The sequence below is a fragment of the Passer domesticus genome, chromosome 4 (genome assembly GCF_036417665.1).
Source record: "Passer domesticus isolate bPasDom1 chromosome 4, bPasDom1.hap1, whole genome shotgun sequence".
NCBI lineage: Eukaryota > Metazoa > Chordata > Aves > Passeriformes > Passeridae > Passer > Passer domesticus.
In genome coordinates, this window is record NC_087477.1 from 80550119 (window position 1) to 80569163 (window position 19045).

At 41.0% G+C, this 19045-nt stretch overlaps 1 long non-coding RNA gene across 1 annotated transcript; it reads left to right on the top strand.

Moving 5' to 3' along the window:
* Positions 1 to 29: 29 nt before the first annotated feature.
* LOC135299691 (uncharacterized) lies at positions 30 to 8585 on the top strand. Its single transcript, XR_010361640.1, has 2 exons — positions 30 to 167; positions 7032 to 8585. It is a non-coding gene; the product is annotated as an uncharacterized LOC135299691 (long non-coding RNA).
* The last annotated feature ends 10460 nt before the right edge of the window (positions 8586 to 19045 follow it).

The following is a 19045-nucleotide window of genomic DNA, read 5'->3' on the forward strand; positions in this document are numbered from 1 at the left end:
CCGGCCCGAGCCGCGCTCGCTCGGCTCTGAGCGGAGCCGGGCGCTGCCGCCGCGGCCGCCCCGCCACAGCCACGGGGGGAGGAGGCGGCAGCGCGCCTGCGCCGCCGGGCGCTGCCGACGAGGGAGGGAGGGATGGACCCGCCGCTTTCCCGGCTCCGAGGCCGGCCGTGAGTATGGAGCGGGCACGGCTGCGGCAGGTGGGGGGCTGAGAGCGGGGCACGGGCGCTGCGGGAGCGGGGGCCGCGGCCCCGGTGCGGGCGGTGCGGAGCGGGAGGCGCAGGGGGGGCGGGAGGCACGGGAGGGATGGAGAGGCTGTTTACGAGAGCGGGCTGTGACAGCACGAGGGGAGTGGGCTCACGTTGAAATAGAGTGCGTTTGGGTTAGGTAGTAGGAAGAAATCCCTCTGTATCAGGGCGGCGAGGCCCTGGCACAGGTTGCCCAGGGAAGCTGCGGTTGCTCCATCCCTGGAAGCGCCCAAGGCCGGGTTGGACGGGCTTGGAGCGAGCGGGGACTGTGGGAGGTGTCCCTGCCATGGCAGGGGGTGGATCGAGACGGGCTTTGGGGTACCCTTCCAGCCCAAAGCATGCCGTGGTTTGGGCTGGAAGGCAGTGCCGGCAGCGGGGGCTCTCCAGGCACAGCCGGGTGGCCCCGGGCCAGCGCCGGAGCTGTGGCGGCAGGGCTGGAGCGAGGAGCTGGGGCGTTCTCTGGGTGCGATCCTGCCATGGGCTGCCTCAGGCGCCTCGCAGGGGGAAGGAAGATCGGTGGGTTATGGATGTACCGCCAGGACTGATTGCTGGAGCCTCAGTTCTCCTGTTCAACTACAGAAGATCTGTGTATGTCCTTTCTTCCTTGGGTGTTCTGCAGCCCTACTGACAGGAGGGTGTAGCCAGGTGAGGGTCGGGCTCTGCTCCCAGGGAGCGAGCGACAGGATGACAGGTCACAGCCTTAAGCTGCTCCAGAGTATGTTCAGGTTGGACATTGGGAGGGATTTCTTCACAGAAAGGATGATTAGACATTGGGATGGGCTGTCCAGGGAGCTGGTGGAGTCACCATCCCTGGAGGTGTTTGAGGAAAGACTGGACGTGGCATACAGTAGTGTTGGGTCATTGGTTGGACTCGATAATCTCAGATGTTTTTTCCAACCTAACTGAATCTATGATTTGCTGATTCTGTGCACCAAATACCAGGGTTTGGTCCTCTCTGCAAAGCCTTGCACTTTCATTTCCCCCTTATTTCAACCCTATTGCTCATCTTATCAACCTTATATTTTCCTTTTCACTACGCTGGCAGCACCTTCTCCAGCCTCTTTTGGACAGAACGTGCTGGCACCATCCTGCTCCAAACCCGTGAGCCCCAGTGGTGGAGGATCCCTGTGGAGCGTGGGTGTCACCAAGGGATTTTGCCGTTCCCATGCAGTGCGAATCCCGCTGCCGTGCTGTTGTTCCAGGCATCCTTTGCACCTCTTGTGGCATCCATCTGCTTCCCTGGCTTCTACAGAAACTCATAGGCAACAAGGAGGGGAGGGGGAGGAGTCCTCCTGTGCTTTTACCTTTGCTTGACAGTTTTAGGCTTGCAGGGGATCTTGCCAAAACATTTTCCCTGCCTCAGCCTGTATGGGAATGATGTTGGTGGTACAGGTGACTGATAGGCCTCAAGTAGAGGCAGCAGTTTCCAGTCTTTTTCTTCTCTCTTCCCATATCAAAATATAGTCAGGATCTATATTAATGTTTGCTGTGAATAAGTGAGGAGCAGAGCTGCATAGGAACCTTCTCTCAGGGATTGAAGCCAGGGGAAAAAAATTTCTTAGGCAAGAACTCATTTAAATATGAATTTAAATGTGACCAGATGCTGCATGGCACATACTTGGTGCAGCCATGTAGCTGAAAGTAGTCACAGTCAGTAATGTACATAAATACTTTGAATTATTTTAATCTCACATTGTCAGGTGTGAACAGAGACCATGCTAGGCTGACCTTCCCTTTATGATGAGATGCAAATTCTTGGTGCAAGGCAAACTGGGGATTTAGTTTGTGCTTTAATAGGTGGCACCAAATTCCTGTGGAATTCCAATGGAGCTGTGTTGTTAGGAAACTGTTACCTGCAGACCTTCTGTTTCTTGCCTATATTTTTGTAATCCAAATGTTTTGGATTAAAGGTTGTTTCAGGTAGGGACAGTACCTTCCTTTGGATCTGGCTGGTGTTTTGTGAATATTAATGGCAACAAGGAATGTTCCCAAACAGAACATGGTAAATTACCTACTGCTTTATCACCCTGCATTACTTTGCTAATTGAATGTCAACTAAATGTTCCTCCAGGCATCTGACTGAAATAAGCATGAGCTATAGTGTACGTGTAAGACCACAAATAAGAAATAAGCATGATTATGAAAAATAGTATTTCTCCCCTTCACCATTAGCAAGGCTTCAAATGCATCTCTTGTAAATTTGAACCTAAGGACTCATTCAGCTGGTTTCGTATGTTTTTGTTTAAAGTGTGTCAATTTCAGAAATAAATGAGGTTACTTACCTAGTCCACATCACTTTTATGAGACAGAAGACATGGATTACTAGACTGTTGCTAAGAGATCTCCCAGAGTGCCATGAAGAAATCTGAAGATCTGGAAGAGCTGTATGAACTTACTTTTTTCTCGGTCCTGAAGGAAGCTCTGTCATTTCTTTCTTTCCTTTAGGTTATTAAGTGATTTTTTGAAATCACCCGTATTTTTATCACTGTCTCAAAGAAAAGGAAGAAAACTGAATTTGATACTGCTGTTTACTAAAAATTGAGATAAGCTGCTAAGCTGCTGAGTGAGTGAATGTAGCTCACCCCAGCCAGGGGAGGCCAACTGACAGCTCCAAAGAAATGTTTTTCACTCCATGAACTCTCCCACTGCCAATATCCAGCTACAGAGAGAGAAGAAACATCACCAAACCAGTGGAGATATTGGGCACTTGGACTAGCAAGACAGACAAAAGGACTGTTCTGCTTAAGGGAAAAATGCATGGATGCGCTTTTTTGGTGGTTTTTTTTTAGTTGTGTATCAACTGTGGAGCTGTGGATCCAGAACCCAGTTATTAAGTGGGTTTTGTGCATGATGAACCCTCTGACTGTGCACATTCACCTCCTATAGCTGGAGTAGCCTTTAGCTTTGGAAAAGGCCATCAGGGAAGGAGTGGGATCATTGATTGAACTCTGTAAGGACAGATTGACCAACCAGAAGGAGGATGCACAGGAGAATTTGTGGTGTCTTGTGAGTTCTGGGGACAGTTCACAGGATTTACATGGCAGGATGAGCACTGGGGTTCTCTGAGTGCATTCTTCTTGGAAGAGCTCAAAGCTCCCTGGAATAACAAGGAAATCAAAGGGGTTTAAGTTTCTCTGCTCAAGGAACTCTGCTTTGGTAATTGTGGCTTTACAGGCAGATTGTTGGTTCCAAGGGTATCACACAGCAAATTTCAGCACACAGCAGTCTGGTTTTCAAATGTTAATCTATAGTTTGCTGATGCCCAGACAGATCTGAGCTTGACTTTCTAACTCATATTTTGATTTTTTTTCTTTAATAACAACATTAGAAAGGAGAGACCTTGACATGATATAGTGTAGTATAAATAATTTTCTTCTACCTACCATCCAACAAATGCAGATTTTCTCCATAAGATTACAGGTGACCTGTTCTCTGACAAAGTTACTTTGATAGTGAAGACAACCGTCTAAAACTTTTACCTTTTCCAGCATGCCAAAAGAATTTACATTGAGGATAGACCTAAAATTAAACTGAACATGTTTATAAATATAATTACAATATTATTTCTTCATGCTAATTCTAGCTTTTTGTCTTTTTTTTTTTTTTTAATATAACAATCATTTTATCTCTTTTTTCCCTCACAATTGGCTTACCTGGACATTTAGCTTTTGCTATAATATCTGTCACATAATTTATCTCTTTTTTTCCCTTGTTTTGTTGTATTTTGCTTGCATCTAAGTACTGTACAATACCAGCTTCTTCAGTTAGACTAAATATTTGACATGTTTTCAGTCTTACCATGGCTTAGTCTGCTTCTTGAAGTATTACAAGCTGTGTTTTTATCTCTACATCTCATTCTTCTGAGAATACCACGGCAGGAATTTCCCTCCTTTGCCCAGCATAAAGTGTCAGCATTGTGTCTGTGTACACACAAAAAAACCCTCCACACCTTTTACTCATCTTTTCTGTTGTAGAACTTTCTTCTACACCGGGAGAGATCATTGCTGAAAACCATTTTGATTGTTTGCTTCAAGAACTTTTTTGAGTTCTTACATCTCCTGTTATTATCTCAATACCTCTGTGTCTAAATGGGCTTTCTTCACCACCTGATCCTGAATGCCTGTTCCTATTTGTACAGCATTTATGCTTTAGTGAAAAAGAAAATTTTGGAGAACAGGGAAACTAAGACTAGTGAGGGGTTTTAAGGAAAATAATCATTTAACTAATATCTAAGTGAGAGAAATTGAGGAGGATCTATCTCACAGGCAACTCAGACTGAAAGCTGCAGGTGGAACTTTGAATACTTTAAGCTTCTTTTAGGCCCAGTGATGTTTAAAGACAAACCAACTTGTTTCTTTAATGTAGATAGTTGGCTACCTGTGCTGAAGGGAGTTCCCAAAAGATCTTTCAGTGCCTTTTATAATAAGACATTTCTTTTTGGACTTGACTGAGTGGACATAAATATCCAGGGATTGACTAACATCACTCTCTGTCCCTGAACACATGTGGGAATCTGTATTTCAGTTTGGGTGTGTCATTTTTGACACATTTACTTGAGCGCTGTATTGCTCAAGTAAACGTGTCAAAAATATTTCCTGTAGTGAAGTATTTCCTTCTGTGCTGGGTGTTCCATGAGCAGCACAGTGAAGCCTTCCCATCCTGCAGGATACTTAAATTGGGTATTTTTTGGAGAGTCACTTGCAAGGTGGACTATGACACAGTGGTCCCTGCCATGCCCTCTGCCACCCCTTGCTCTGGCTCAAAAGAACCTGCCAGGCAGAGCATCCAGGGACTTAGCCTGCCTCAGACCCCTGAAGAGACTTGCAGGCAAGCAGCAGATGCAGTTTGTTTGGACAAAAACGCAGGGGGTCTGTCTGTTAATGCCAGAGAGGATGGGGCAGATACCTTCACTGCTTTCAGAAAGCTGAATTTAAAAATTCAGAAGAAACACAGAGAATACACCTGCTGTTTGCTGCTGTTGGACTTAGATCAATGCCCACCATAGCAGGCTGTTAAAAGGACTTTTCCTTAAATAGTTTCTTCTGAAAACCATAGGAACAGGCTTTAAATTTTGTTAAAATTTTCCTTTGAACTTCAGTTGATGCCACCAATTATCAGAGCAGGGGGTTGTGTGTTTGTGGAGATCATCTCTCACCTTTAATTGCAAGGACACTTTGCAGTAGCTTCATTAGGTCTCTGTATTTCCCAGGGAGATAGAGAAAGAAGGGTTTAGAAGTTTTGCATATATTCAGGGAATGTGGTATAAATTGTGGAATATTCAGTTCAAATGCTAGAACTTCTTTTTCTCACATTTATAAAATTAATGTGTTTCTGTCTCAAAGACTGAAACTCAGGAAAATGCATCTTCTCTGCTCTTCTTCCATAACTGCCTTGACTTCTTTAAAGCTGCCTCCATTTCTCTTACCTCAAAGCTTTCTTAGTTGTACATATATCAGAAAAAGAATAATTTTCTTTCTTACAAACCCCTTGTTCAGACAAGCAGCTCTTAGGCAGAGAGTTCTGTTTCCCACGTTGACCGCCACCTTCAAGCTGTTTGTCTCCCATCTGTTGTTTGTAAACACTTCATGCCTCGTGCTGCTGATGTTGTTAGCTCCTTGGAAAACAAGTTCTATTTTCTTATGTTTGCACACTGCATCAAAACAACAGGAAATCTGGCCTTGGCTGGGAAGCCCACGCAACGCCAGGATCGTTTTTTCTTGCTGGGGATCTCAATTAAGGAAACTTGTTGGAGGTAAACAGTGATGATGCAGGCTGTAATTCAGTGTGGTTCATCTGTGCACAGAATTTGTGTTCAGGGAGTCTTATCCAGGAGGGAGAGCAAGGAGAGGGAGACACCAGAGGAGAGGGAACTGGGATGAGTGTGTGAGAGAAGGGACAGGAGGTGGCAGAGGAATGAGGCAGAAGGTGAGCAGATTAAGAGCTGCAGGATGTATTTTTGGCTCTTGCCTTTGCAGAACTAGTTAAAAGTTGTCTTCTGGAACTTCTCCGTCCCTAGAATCCCTTTGTTTTCCCAGCCAAAGAAAAGCATAGGGAGAAGAATTAATATCCAGATCTTAATGTAACTGTCACAAATTAAGATTGACCTTTAATTGTCAGTCTGAGGGGCAGAAGGGTTTCTGTGCTGCCATGGCTGCACATCCAGTTCAGGAAGTATTCTGCTCTTGAAGAAAACAGCCAATGGACTTGCTTCACTTCAGGGAAGTTACTGCCCTCAAACCTTCTGATTTTTCCACTATTATATCTTGTGCTTTCTACATACAGGTGAGATGGAAAGCTGCCCAGTTATTGCTCATCACAGTGAAAATTGCTGGATTCATCAGTGTCCCAGTACTGTTCTTCAGTGTCCTGAGTATTGGGCTAAATTTTGATCCTTTCTCAGGCCTTATTATACAATCTCCTGTTGCCTTTATGAGATTTGTGGAGGACAGAACATGACAGGGATATATGTGACATATTATTTATATGTGACATAATATTGCATGTTGGTAGTCTAGAACAAGAAACTTGGGTTAAGAAACTTTTCTACCTGTATATAATTTCTGATTTGCTCTATGTTAATGATTCTCTGTGCTCAATCAAGGGTTAAAGCAGATGGTTGTGATATATAGTTTCCTAATGAGAAGAAATGCAATCAAATGTATTTTCTATCTTTTGAGCACAAAGCAGTGACCATGATTTGTTTTACTTACAATAATGTTTACAGGAATTATTTCCCATGTTTTAATGAATGTGAACTTTCTAATTCCTTTTTTTTTCTCTTGACAGAAGCCCAAGACAATGCATCCTTCCAGTAACTCCTGTAAAAATGCACAAGAGACTTTGAACAAAAACATGGCCTGAAGAAAGTTAATGAAGTTGTTAATAGTCTGTGTCACAAATGAAAAGACTGTGGATGATTCTGGTTTTTTCCTTCAGGCCTTGATGAGTCATGAAAATGATAGAAAGCTAATTTTTCTAATGGAGCAGGTTCTGTAAGTAAAAGAGGAAAAATGAAGGAAAAAACTAAAATACAGACATTTGATGACAAGAGCTACTACTGGTGGTGACCAGTGTGTTGTAAGCTGGAATTTTCATGAATCTTAATGAACATTTTGACCTAATTTACAGAGTTTTCCTTGTTAATTAACTTTTTTAGAAAGGTCAAACCCTTTTTTCCACTAAAGGTCATGTACTTCAACTAAGAAATATTTTCTTATCTACAGAACAATACAGCAACATAAAATTCAGGTGTTTTTCATTGTGAACATATTAATGGATCATGAGAAATATGCATGGAGTATTTCACACCCCTTTGCCCTGTCTTCATAAAATAATTCCTTTGTGTGTGTGTGTGAATGATTCCAGGGTTATGCAGTTATCCAGCAGCAGGCTCATCCACTGGAGCCTGGAGATGGAGGTAATTTCACACAGAAGGAAAATGACATTTCAAAAACCCACGTGGACCTGAGAATTGTGAGAGAAGTGTGAGAAGAATGCTCCTTATAAAACAAGGGTGCCACATTTAGGTAAAAACCTTGTTTTCAGTATCAGAAATGCTGTGAATGTTTCAGTTGAATTATGCAGCTTTTTTGCTTCTGAAAATGGTTGCACCTCTTGGTCAGTCAGGTCAAGTGGTACCTAAGGGCTCACAGGCCTTACATCAAGCACACCTAAAGCAGGAATGGCACTGCAGGAATATTGACATTTTCAGATCATTCTTCCTATTTGAATAACAGCTGAATGAACTGCCCCTTGAAAAGCCCAAACAACCTAAAGAAAGAAAACAGAAAATGCTTTTTCATTAAATTGGAATCTGCTCAGAAATATTGAAGGGACACAGCAAACTAGAGTGGTCACAGGACTTGCAATAATGTGGGGGAAAAAAACTACCAATATCCTAACTGGGGAATTTCTCTGACAGGAAACTAGAATCCATTCCATTTCACTATTTCTTCATGCAAACTACATAAAATATTTTATAAAACCTGAGTGATTTCCATCACAGAATTTTGGCAATTTAAAGCAAAACATTTTGCTATGACAGTTTCTACAATTCTTTTAGCTTTGTTTTGTATTATAAATATATCAAAACAAAGCCATTTCTGTCCAAACAAAAATTTTCCAGGATTTTAAAAAATATTTCTTATTTGCCAAAGTCAAAATGAAGGCTAATTTCAAATGCTCTGACTTAGATCTGCATAACCATAAACCCACAAGGACATAGCTTTAGTCTTATAAATAAGTAATGTCATTAGATACAGTATTCTTATTTTAATTGACTCTGTTTGCTACTCTGTATAACAGTGACTGAAAAATAAAAGACATTTAACATTGGTGAAACCTTTTCTAGTGGTTTCTGAACTGGAAGTCAGCAAGCACAAGCCACTGCCAAAAATGTTACTGGTTTTGAGGGGTTTGTTTCAGTAGTAAAATGCTAAGTGAAATCTAAGTGGATACAGGTAACTGCATCTGTCCTTTGTAAATAAGAATCAGGTGAAATCTAGAAGACAAAGACATAAAAATAGCACAGATTTATCATGCAGACATCATTGATGAAACCCCACATAAGGAACTCATTTCATTTTCTGCAGGTGGACCATTGTAAGTAAAAAAAGTCTTTTTATAGGGGATATTTACCAAGTTGGCAGTTGAGGCTTTTCTTTCAGAGGTATTGAAAGGACTGGGTATTTTCAGATTTGAGATTGTTTTACATCAGAAGAAAAGACGTTTAAGTTGGAAAAGGAGATGGCAAAGATAGAATTTATTTGTGTGGGGCAATAAAGTTGCTGAATTACAGTTCAAGCAGTTTCTTAAATTTAAATTCATATATATTCCTCCCTTAAATTAACCCAGATGTGTCCTATACATGAGTTAAACATGGGTTTAATCACAGATTATCAACTGATGGCATCTCCTCAGAGGGGCTGACATCTGAGTTGCTTTGTGCTGTAGTCTCTCAAAATGCAAGTCAAGAACTATAACATGGCAGAAATAAATACTTGAATTTTGTCAGGAAAGTAGAAATCATTTGATTAGTGGCAGTTTATTTCCTGGTGATGTGAAGTTGCTGAGAAAGAAGGAAAACGAAATATCCCAAAGCAAGAAACAAGCAGAAACCACACTGAAATAAAAGCAACAGAGGGTAGAATATTCTGAAAAAGCATCTGGAAAAGAGCTGATTTAAGATCAAGGAGATGAGGAACTGCAGGAGCCAGTGGTACCTGCATTTTTTCAGCACATGGTGAAAGGCTTTATTCTCAAAGAAATAGAACACAGACTTTTCTCTTGGTCTCTTCTACCCCAAGCCATGGAGCTGTCTCAGTTACATAAAGCAGATGGGAATGGAAGAGAAAGGTGCTCAGTAGAACTGTGATGAGATGTCACAGAGCCCTGTGAAAAGTGATTCTAATCATGAAATTTTAGGAAAAACTCCCGGTTTGTTGGTTTTTTATATATTCAGGCTCTAGCTAACTTCACTCTTTCCTTCCACCCACACACACTGACATTAATACAACTTTTGCAATTGACTTGAAGGACCAATATACATATATTTTATACTTTTATTTTAATGCTTCAGTGTTTTTTTCCCCTTAGCAGGTTATAAATGCATACAGATTGGGGAGAGTTTGGAGTAATAGGGAGCCAAATGAAAAGTGCTTCTGGGAAATTGCTTATTTATATAAAGCTGATGAGAAAACAAATATTTTATGGGGAGCCCTGACTCTCTTAAGGGATATTTGGCTCAAGGACAGGGTACTTGCTGGAGGACAAATTTAGGTGTGTCTGGTATTGCACTGCTTTGTGCTGAGAGTGGAAAAACAACATCTATCAGGGGCTTTTTATAATATATTTATTTTCTCTAAATGCCAGCAAGTGTTGGGAGTATACAGACTGATTATGTGTCCAGATTTCTGCTGCTACTGAGCCAGTCAGACAATCAGGAAAATATATGTAAAATTTATATAAAACTGGGAGTCAGCTCGTGTAAAACAACTCCTTTCAAGGCTCAACAGGTGTAAATGTACCAGTGGAAAAGACAGGAGTGCTAAGAATCTCTGTAACTTCTGCACTAGCTGTGACCCCGTCTGAGGGAGCAGAGTCATAGAAATCACAAGAACAAATGATAAAACAAAGATGTTCCAGCAGATGTGGAAACAATCAACACAATAAAGCAAAATTTACCATTTAGTGTCTGATTTCTGAAGGTGAGTGGCCAATAGAGGCCATCCCACAAGGTGCCCAACTCTGTTACTGATAATAGCTCAACTTACCCAACAGTAAAATGCTGTCAGAGTAGTTCAAATGTGTGGTTTATTTGACACTGTAAATGCTTTAAAAATCTTGCTAATGATTTAGGAAAAAGACGTGGAAACAAGCAGAAAAAATGAGCATTATCTAAAGTCAGTGTGGGTGTGGTGCCTTGACCCATTTATAGTATTAAGAAATATTCTGCATTAAAGTATTGAATATATATTTTCATTATGTATTGAGTGGCCTAAAATATCTTAAGAGCCTTTTAAGGTAATGTATAATAACATCGCTTCCCCAAAAGTGGGTCAAGGCTTACGTAGTCTGCATTTCCAACGTGGGTCCCTCTTAAAAGGAAAATCCCAATGGTACAGAAGGAGCTAACACAGCAAAAGGGTCCAAATCCTGTATTTTGTGATATCCTTTGACCTTGGTCTGCCCAAACTCAGAGCAACAGTCACAGGATGTGGTCTAATATATATTAATGGCGAATTATCTTGAAATAATTGTCTTCAGTGCTGCCAAAGTGCAATGATGATAATGATGATGCTGCGTACTGGCAATTTATTTTTTTTGCCTCCTGATAAAAACTCCCTATTTCCCATTAAAAGAGCAAGAAGAGGTGAGAGGAGGGAGGCTCCAGGTGACTGCCCACCTGACAGGGTGGTGTAAGAATAAAGGAATAACAAGCTCTGAACGTGACATAACAAAGCACCTAATGGGATTAGCAGGGCTGAAAAGGGAAGGAGTGAGCACAAGTTGCCAAAAGATCCTCCACTTGTTCAATTAAGACCTTAATTCTTCTGCTTGTTATTAGTTGCAGGGAATTACAAAGCCGTAAATTACAAGGTAATTTGATGAGTTACAGCTGCATGGACATCAGATACATGGACATCATTTGAAACTGTAAAAGTGAGATATTGAGCAAATAAGCTTAAATAATGCCCTGTTATGCATCTCACATCTCCCTTCTTGGACATTTTTTGCAGTGTTATTTCCAAACACTAAGTTTCAGGAGCAATTCCTTAGTAGGCAAACATTCAGATATTCCAAGATATTCTAACACACTGAGGACATTTACTTTAAATCTTTTTTTTTTCTCTGTAAGGTGACAGTGGTTATCTCTTGAAAAATTGCCTAATCTCTTCCATGTTTTATCTCCAGATTCCCTCTGAACACTGTATCATTAGAAATTGTAATGAAACTCAAAAAGTGACCAGAATAGTAATTGACAGAAGACTTGGCACCTTCAAAATGAGACTTGGATGCTCAGATAAATGTGGTGGAACAGAGCTGAACTGCCCTTCATGTGAGTTCAGAGCAGTCCTGGTAGGTGTGAGGTTGTGTAATGCACCCATTAAACGTGCCTCATCTGGGAAGACGAAGGGGAAGCATTTTAATGAGTCAATCTAAATTGCTGAAGTAAATGACCATAATGATAGAGACTTGGAAAATTATGTGTGCTTAGATGTGGGACTGCAGCACAGCAGAGGAGGTGCTGGCTCTGGCTGTCACACAGACCTCCTGCATGCTGGCTCAGATGTGCCTTCTGAGCCTTCTGTGCCTTTACATTTCATCCTAGAACCACTTCAGTGTCAGGAAAATGGAAATTAGAGATGCCATCTTCCAGTGCTAAAGGGAAAAGTGGATTGCAGACCAGCAGAGTACAGTTTCAGGCAATAAATGGTTTCCAAGCTCTTCACTTCTCATGCCAAACAGGAGGTCTGGGCACTGTTTCCCCTCTCCTCCTGCTCAGCAAAGAAGTTCCAGCAAATGCAATAAAATTAGGTTCCTAATTTCCACTCCTTTGAGTTAGCCTATAACAATATCCCTCTGTTAGGAACTCTGTCTTACAATCAGGTATCAACTTAAGGCACCCAAATTCTTTAATACCTCTTCTCTTGCCAAGTTCGTCTTTGTCCTGTAAGGTCAAACACCCTTTCCCAGACAAAACTCTGTATTAATGAGAATGAGACATCATTTCTTGCACCACAAATTTAAAGAGAGGGAAGGAAAACCTTTCAGCCATAGACTTTTCTGAACTAACAAGAATAGACTCAAAATTATTTAAGTATGAGAGACTAAAACAGTCAAGGTATTGCAGCTTTTCTGGGAAAGCTCATTTTAATGGACCTCCATGTTCAGTTATGCACAGAATAAGCTCCTCTATGAATAGCATTAAAAGACTCACCTTTCTGTGGATTTCTGTCCTATATTTTCTATACATTCTCCTCAAAAATCTTAAAGTATCTCCAGCTTTTATTGTGCCAGGTTTTTGACCCCCTCACTGCAAGAAATGAGCACATGCTACACAAAGCTTGGCTTTGCCAGTTGTCCTGCTAATACACATATGCTGTCAGACCAGCTGGCTCCTGGCAAACAGCAGAGGTAAATGTCAGGTTCTTTCCTGTCCCTTGCTATGAGGAGAGCACAAAACTATCCCTGAACAGCACAGCAACAGAGTCCACTGACTGAGTTTTGTTTCAATAATCTCCAGTATAGTAAAAAAATAGCAACAAAAGGATCAGACACATAAAGGGAAAGAAGGAAGCCGGTTGTTCTTAATCTCTGATGAGAAATTTAAATTTTGTGGTTTTCATTTAAGTTTTCCCATCTTAATCCAAGCAGTGTTACACAACTGATGAACTGTCTTAGGAGCATTTTTTTTTTTCTTCTATTAAGAAAAGTGTATTTATTTCTTACCAATGAGAAATGAAGGGCCAAACCATAAGATGGGAGAGAGCTGTGTTACTCCATTCAAGTAAGATTTACAACTGGCACATTCTGGTCTGCATATCTGCTTGTGTGAAAGGAAAGTAAATCCTCCTACCTGATTCTGTCATGAGTATCTTGTTAGGGATCAAATTGACCTCCTCCTCCACCATTCACATTTGGGAGATTTTAGCCAGATCAGGTCCATCAGCAAAGTGAGAGGGTTGTGAAATAGTGGGAGAATTGTGCTTTGACGTTTTTGGGGGGGGGTCATGCACAGCTGTGGGATGAGCAAGGATGAATGTTACTCCTGGATTGATCATGGCTCAAGCTGCACCAAGGGAAATACAGGTTGGATATCAGGAAAAAGTTTTTCACAGAAAGAGTGATAAAGTTCTGGAATGGCTGCTCGGGGAGGTGGTGCAGTCACCATCCCTGGGTGTGTTTAACAAAGCCTGGATGTGGCACTGGGTGCCAGGGTTGAGTTGAAGTGTTGGGACTGGGTTGGGCTCGATGATCTTGAAGGTCTTTTCCAACCTGGTCATTCTGTGCATTCTGTGGCTCATAAACTGGGAAGAGAAAATGTGTGGAAAATGTTTTGCTGTAGGAAGAAAAATAATAAGGATTGTTCTTGCTCTGTGGACTGGCCAGGCTGGACAAAACCTCCAGGCTAATTGTGGCTGTTGAGCAGCCAGTGACACCACATGAAAAGAGCTTTAGCAAGGGAACAAAAGCGACACTGTTTTATCTTTACTGCTGATTAAAGTCTGTAACTACTGTAGCTACAAAATTATGCACATTTTAAACAAAAGCCTGCACCATGTCACAAGCAAGAAAAACAAGTCACAGAGTGCAAGGCAAAGCTTTTCTCTGAGGCACTGGTGGTTAACCAGTCCCTCTCCCACAGTGGCTGCAGTGTTATCTGAGCTGGGGACTCACTGCCCTGTGCCAAGCAGTTGCCATAATACAGCTGTTTAACCCTTCCCTGTGCTCAGCTGAGCCACCAGAAATACCAAGCCTGGGGCAGAGAGAAGGGGTTTTAACTGATACTACCTCCAGTGAAACATAGGTTCATCCCAAAATACCTCACCAGACCCCACACCTCCTCCAAACAGTTAAAAAAATCCCAAACCCAGAAGGCCAGACTTTAAAAAAAAATTCAAACAAAAATAATCAATTACATCCTGTTAAAGAAAGGATTTAATACAGCAAAAAACCAAAAATCAGTCATAATTTTAAACAGGTACTAACAGATAAAGAGGTCTGGAGAAACTCTAGAGGGGTTTGCTCAGTATTAAATGATGATGAAACATCTGTACATTCCATCCATCACTGATTATGGGAAAGAACATTTGATTTGGCAAATTACAGAGAAGCTTAACCCTTCAGTTTTTACAGAGGGGGAAAAAAGAACAGGTTATACAGCTTTGAAAATATTCAATTTTTCTTTTGTGTACACAGAAGCAAATTTATGTACAGCTTTTTTGTGTGTACAAGGCTGTTTCTGAACAGCTACTCATTAAAAATATCAGTTTTACTCCTACCATGAAGAGCTTTCAAATATACCAAGGAAATGTGTTTTATTTAAAAAAGAAAATCATTTAATTAGATATAAATGCAGATTCAGATCCTACATATGAAAGGTTTGAGGTTCACATTGCCAACTCAAACCTGTTTTTAGAGCTGTAGTCCCAACTTCAATTCCAGACCATTTTGCCTTCCTAAAGTTAATGTAGAACAAGAAATAACACTGATCCTCAGTGAATCTTTCCTATCCTGATCCATTTAATGTTTGTTCATGTTCATGCTCTGTTCATGTTTATTAACCCTTCAAAAAGCACCTTCACTGTGTTTCCACCAAAGCAATTAGAGAAAAACATCTGGCGACAAAACCCTTGCTAGAACAGGCAACTACAAAGGGCCACCTAATTTGGAGAGTTTTCAGTCTCATCCACAAAATAACAACAATCCTGAATTTTAAGCTGTCATAGAATTGTGGAATGGTTTGGGTTGGAAGGGACCATAAAGACTCAGCTAAATTCAACCCCCTGCTATGGGCAGGGACAGCTTCCACTAGCCCAGGGTGCTCCAAGCCCTGTCCAGCCTGGCCTTGGACACTTCCAGGGATCCAGGGACAGCCACAGCTTCTCTGGGCACCCTGTGCCAGGGCCTGCCCACCCTCACAGCCAAAAATTTATTCCCAATATCCCATCTAACCCTGCCCTGTGTCACTTTAAGTTACCCCACAGCCAAATCTTCGACTACGAGCCAAAAGTCAGTCCTAGCCCAAATATCACTAACTGTGTCTCTAGAAGCTGCTGCCTTAAATCTCTTCAAGATGCAAAGTCTGATTGCTCTTTGCTCAAGCTGACACTGCTGCTTGCAATTCCCTTTCAATCTGAAAAAAGGCCACAATACAGGGGCAATGTTGTAGCAAAGGCATTTTGGGGAGCCTCAGAAGAGCATCCCCTCAAAGCAATTGCCAGCTATGTTCTCCACTTCTACCACGTTCAAAAGACAAAAGTCACTTTGAGAACTTGAATCAGGGTCTAACATTTCCAAAATGCACAGCAAAGCAAGAAGTGTCATTCACTCAAGCCATCACTGAAATGTTTCTAATTACATCCCTGACTAATTACATCACTGTGCCCCTTTTAAGTAGTGGTTTTAAAAGTACAACCCTTGGCTTAAAATTGATTCCTTGTTTTTAGGCAATTCTTCCTATCAACTTGAACCAACAGTGTTTAATCAGGTGATAAGTTTTCAAACAGAATTGCTGGTTATAGTCCCAAACCTGCAAAGTGCTGCAGGATCAGAGGGGGAAGGGACAATAAAAATATTTTAAAAAATGACTGGATCATTCAGCTAGGAATAATTAGTGCAGTTATTTTATATGATATCCTAAGGATATACTGAAACTCGCTGTCCTTTGAGTAATACCAAAAAAGGACACTGCAGATCCCAATTGAAAATAGGCCAGAAATTTGAGATCATTGCTCCCCACCAGCATTTCTGCCAGTGAATGGGACATTTCCATACAGCTGGAAGCCCTGAGTCTCCAAAAATTGTCATATAATCCATTTGATAAGCACTGGAGACACAGCTAATGCTGTGCCATTATCTTTTGCTTAAATAATTTGGCTCTGATGGCATGAAGAAGCCAAACGTCCCTGGAAGTGCCCAAGGCCAGGCTGGACAGGGCTTGGAGCAACCTGGGCTAGTGGAAGGTGTCCCTGCCCATGACAGGGGGTGGAACGAGATTATTTTTAAACTCTCTTCCAACCCAAATCATTCTTTGATTCCATCACAGCTTAAAATTCAGGATCATTGTTATTTTGTGGATACAAGACTGAAAACTCTTCAAATTAGGTGGCCCTTTGTAGTTGCCTGTTCTGGTGGCACAACCACGACCTGTTCTGTTTGGTTCTCTCTCCCACCCTCATCTCCCAACAGCAGCCACGTGCAGTCAACTCACTATTCCTCAAGTAATTGCATACTGATGGCCCAGAGGGTTTGGGAGCTATTTAAAACACACCAACCATACCAAAAGGTGATTTTTCCCTGTCCAAACCATCTCCAACATTATTCAGGCCCTTTAAGTGACACCTTAACTAATTTTTCTGATGTTTAACGTCTTGCTAAAGGCCTAAACTAATGGGTACAGATAAATCCTTGAAGGAATACATCTTCTCTTGCCAACATTCTTGGTAAAATTTATGTTCTTGTTAACAGTTTTGTACTTAGACATTAAACAACCCTTAAGTGCTCCCACTTGGCTGGATAAATAAGGTTTTTGTTCATGTGAATATTTCTGTTCAGCATATTTGTTGAGAGATACCTGACCCAAGTTTAAATCTGGAAAGGACAGGAAAAGGACAACAATTTCTATCCTTTCCTGGAATTTGGTTTGGACTATGAATAAAAAATCCACATTAAGGTCCAAATATTTTTGTGGCAGGTGTTGCACAAACATTAAATGGAGGCATCATTGCCCAGCAAACTTTATAGAGTAAAACAAAAATACATGAAATTGGACATAAAGTCTGAATTTGCACATAAATGAACATAATAAAGTATTAAAACATTTTGTGGTCCATTTATGTCTCTGAGAATGGGAAACTTTTCTATCAAATCTTTTTGATGAAAATAAAAAGCTGAATCATATCAAGCAAAATATGTGCATAATGCTTCAAAAAAAAAATAAAGAGAATGCTGAAAAGGATCATTTCAAACCAAAAGTAGTGTTTAAAAAGTCAATTTCTTTATAGTTAAAGATAGAGTTTAAAAAGGAATTCTAATTACTTTGTTTAAGGTCAAACAAATACTCTTTCAAGTCAAAATCATTTAATCTTTGTTTTCATTTTTTGCCAGGCTGACTAGAAATGAAAGTAAAATGAATTATCACAAGAAAATATTTCAGTCCACAGACAATAACAAAAATGAAATGAGGTAATTAGGCATTTCTAATATTTTTGTTGCTGTTAATACATGATGGAGGTTGGAAGTAAACAAGTACTGGAATGGAAAACATGAGTAGGTTAAATGAGAAAAAAGAGGAATAAACCAGTATTTAAAGAAAGATAAGGTAATAGATTTTTGAATTTTAATATGATACTTTTGCATTTGATGAGAAGTCCAAGGGACAGTGTGGAGATCCAGGATGAATTGACAGCTGGACAGAAAAGTTTGAGAATGCTGGGAAAGATCAGAGTCCTGATGAGTTAATGGATCAAAAATCTGGAGCTGAGAACTGCTGGGGTGTGAGCACAAAGCCAAGAAACCACTCCCTGCTGGAGAGGTGCACTGGGGGCTCCAGCTGAGCCATCCTGGTTTGGGCAACTTCCCCCAAATTTAGGGTTGGGTTCTTCTCGAAACCAGTGAGCGACAGGACAAGAGGAAACAGCTTTGGATTGTACCAGGAGGTTTAATTTGGGTAATGGGGAAAATTTCTTCACCCAAAGGGTTTTCCAGCCCTGGCACAGCTGCCCAGGGCAGTTTGGAGTCCCCATCCCTGGAGGGATTTAAAAGTCATGTGGATGTGGCCCTTGGGGACAGGGTCAGTGGTGGCCTTGGCAGTGCTGGGGGACTGGTTGGACTCGATGATCTTAGAGGGTTTTTGCAACCTTAATGATTTTATATGAGAAGTACCAATACAAAATATAATGGATATAAATGTGCCTCGTTTGTTTTCCTCATGTTCTCATCCAGTTTTCCTGTCAACAGCCCCAGAGGCATTAAGCCACCCTGGGTGGTACATGAGGCACAAGGTCTCAATTCACTTTCCAAAGTAATTCTTATTTGCCAAAGGGGAGAAAAAGTTTAAAACCTTTATTTCCAGGACTGTTTCTGTGCTACCTGAAATCTACAGTGTGATCTGTCTGTTATTTCCCATTACCACACCTATGTGGAAAAAAGCCTCATTAAAGAGGCTGTTTTACTTCCTGCGTTTCAGATATTCAGAGTTTGACATTGCTTTGCTGCTGTGTGGACAAAGGTTATAGTGTTCAAAAGCCATGCTCACCCCTGGATAATTTGCTTGTCTTTATTGCAGTAAATTTGTATATTGATCTTTATTACAGTATCATCTAACAGGATGTTTAGCATCCACACACTGTCATGCAGGGCTCTGCACAGCTATGAGGGAAGAATGCAGAGTAGGTATTATACCACACAGGAAACAATATATTTCTATTTTACGCATGTAATTTATGTTTATATGTAATAAAGAATTATATGTGCCTGAAGAAGGAATTTTCCTAATATCCAATTGACTATAACACTTAGAAAATATTTCCCCTGCTGGGTGGGGTGGGTTTTCTTCCAATTGTCCTTTCATGATT